Here is a 2,797-nt window from a genome sequence, read left to right on the forward strand (position 1 = left end):
TATTTTATACAAAATTATTGTTGGTATTTGATATATTTGATTATATGTTATGTATATATACTTGTATCCGTGATATGGTGTTGTTATGAACGTGTTGGTGAGATTTGTAAGTAAATCTCACGGTAAGATAGTTAGTTGGATCTGTCAGGGTTATAAACCCTAATCTACTGAAATGTCCCGATATGGTAGATTTGGTTATTGGCTTATGGTTTTAAGCATGGTATTGATATATTATTGTATTTAATGAGCTTGGTGACTAATAGTCACGGGTTGTAGTTAAGGGTAAATTATAACAGGTTCTAAGGAACTTGGAAATTGTTGGTTAGGTACTGGTTTGTGACGAACGGGAAACTTGTATAGATCAAGGACCGAAGTGTTGTATCAACCAAATGATCAGGTGAGTAACACTACTCTAACATTTGTTGTTGTTGGTACTTGTACATTTTGGTATACGTGTATTGGTGATTATTATGACATTATATGGTACCTCAAGATGGTATAATTATTTGAATATGTTATTTCGAATTGGAGATATGGTGCTTGATTAATTAAATTGGTTATAATTAAATATTGATATATTGATTTACATTAATCTCGGATTGGAGATGGTATCATTTGATAGGTTTGGGCTTAGTGCTTTACTAAGCATGGGATTATAATGCAAAAAGGTTTCTGTTAGATCTCTTATGAGATATTGTGAATATATATGTCTGATGGATTATTTGTTATTTGGATTATGTGTTTATGTTATTGTAGGTTTTATTTACTAACCCGTGAGGCTTACGTTCTTTGTTTGTAAATGTTTTCCAGGTTAAAGATTGTAGCCCCCGACTCGATCCTGTGCTTGCGGCCAACACGATCCTTGTGATAGCTTTTTGTGCTACAGTGTGCCAGTGTATACCAAAAATTTTGTAAAAATTTTATAAGTATGGAATGTGTTTTGGGGTATATCTAGTGTAAGAAAATCTAGGTGTTACATTGGCTAAAGAATTTATTAAAGTGGAATTTCCAAATTCACAAGGAAAATTTATTCAGCCCAGATCTCCCATCTGAATTGGCAATCCATCAATGATTGTGGCAAAACATAACTCATTAAGAACAATGGTAGATGCTTTTTCCAACTCTTTTCAGGTAGTTATCACATCCTTAGCGAATTTGGGAATTTTAGCCGTGCACTTTAAAAATAGAGCATTTATTGAAAGAGATAGTACTTACTCCAAGAACTTCTGCTGTTCCAGCTCCAGAATATGTTTAAAGGCTCAAGATGGGATAACATAGGGGGCTGGAATGGTTTCGAAAATGAAGGATTTTTGTTCTCTAGTTGCCACGACGTGGAAAGGGTGCCACAACGTGAGGTCCAAACAGAACTCAATTCTGAATTATATTTTTCTACTTCGGGCTTCTCTTCTTCTAGACATGGATCAGGCTGTTCAACACTTGTATCAAACATCATAAATGGCTCATAATCTTTCTCTTTTTCATTATATATAGCCATAACGTGAGGTTGTGGTTTTGGATCGGTATTTCTAGGAAGTAACCTCTCATTAACAAGTGTTGTTAATTGCCCAAGTTGAGTCTCAATGTTCTTAATGGAAGCTTGATGATTTATCATGGTAAAATTAGTAGCATCATGTATTCTTTATAGGCTTCCATAAACCTATTAAGCATTGGCTCAAAGTCTATCTTCATCTCGGGTGGTGGTTGTTCTTTTTGGTAGAAGCCTCGATTGGGTTTCCTATACTTCTCGTCCTTTTTCTTCTTGTATCGTTGTAAGGCAACCACTCCTTAATTCGGTTTAATCTAATCCTCGTCTTATATGTCTCCACTTGAGTGTCACACTTGAGCTTTCCGGTTACCGTTATCGTCCAAGTCATAATCTTTCTTCAAATGTGGGCCATTGCAATTCTCACAACCCACATGTATGGCATGTATAGATTGATCCATCTTCATCATTCTTTAATCTATATTCTCTAGTTTTTATAATACCGCTGCTATGGTCTCATTTTCACCATCCTTACTCCCTTTTCTCCTAATATTATCATCACGTGGATTGTGGTACACCCGCGAGTGTTTTGCGAACTATTCAATTAAATCCGTAATCACCACCGGTTCCTTCTTTGGCATCGGTCATTGAGAGTTAAGAAGTTTCCTCGTGATCACATTTAGCCTATCATAGAAAATAGAAACCTCTTGTTGAACGTTTAAATCGTGTTGTGGGTAGTGTCTTAACAATCCCTTGTATCTTTCCCCAAGCTTCATATAAGGACTCCCCACTTTCTTGTTGGAAGTTAACTATTTTTTTCTTGAGTTTAGCAATATTTGATGGAGGGCTAAATTATTCAATGAAAGCTTCATGAAGGTTGGTCAAAGTTCTAATTGTTCTCGGCTCAAGTGAATTCAACCATACTTTTGCATCCCCAATAAATGTCACAGGAAGCATCCTGAGTAGTACCACATCTCTTGAAACATTTGGAACATGGAAGTAGTTGGATATGTCTAGCACATCATCAGTGTACTTGAAAGCCTCTTCATAGTCCTTGCTAGAAAATGGAATTTCATTTAGCATCAACAAAATATGTCCCTTGAGCTCAAAGTTTATTGCAGTCAAATTTTTTTGTGGTACAAGTCCTGGTCCATTATCCTCATGGATTCGCTTCTTGTAATCTTCTATAGTCATTCTGGTGATGTCCGCCATTTCTTCCCCCTCGATTTTTATTTTGTCTTCCGAATCTTCCTCGTTTGCTGGTCTGTGCCTAATGCCTTTCTTGTTAGGAGTGTTATTGAAGCTTTCAAAGTC

The 2,797-nt window shown here is 36.1% G+C and overlaps 1 non-coding gene across 1 annotated transcript; it reads left to right on the top strand.

Moving 5' to 3' along the window:
• Positions 1-2,203: 2,203 nt before the first annotated feature.
• On the top strand, positions 2,204-2,311 carry LOC145038166 (small nucleolar RNA R71). Its single transcript, XR_013679230.1, has one exon. It is a non-coding gene; the product is annotated as a small nucleolar RNA R71 (small nucleolar RNA).
• The last annotated feature ends 486 nt before the right edge of the window (positions 2,312-2,797 follow it).

Source organism: Lactuca saligna, chromosome 3 (genome assembly GCF_052625555.1).
Source record: "Lactuca saligna cultivar CGN05327 chromosome 3, ASM5262555v1, whole genome shotgun sequence".
NCBI classification, from domain to species: domain Eukaryota; kingdom Viridiplantae; phylum Streptophyta; class Magnoliopsida; order Asterales; family Asteraceae; genus Lactuca; species Lactuca saligna.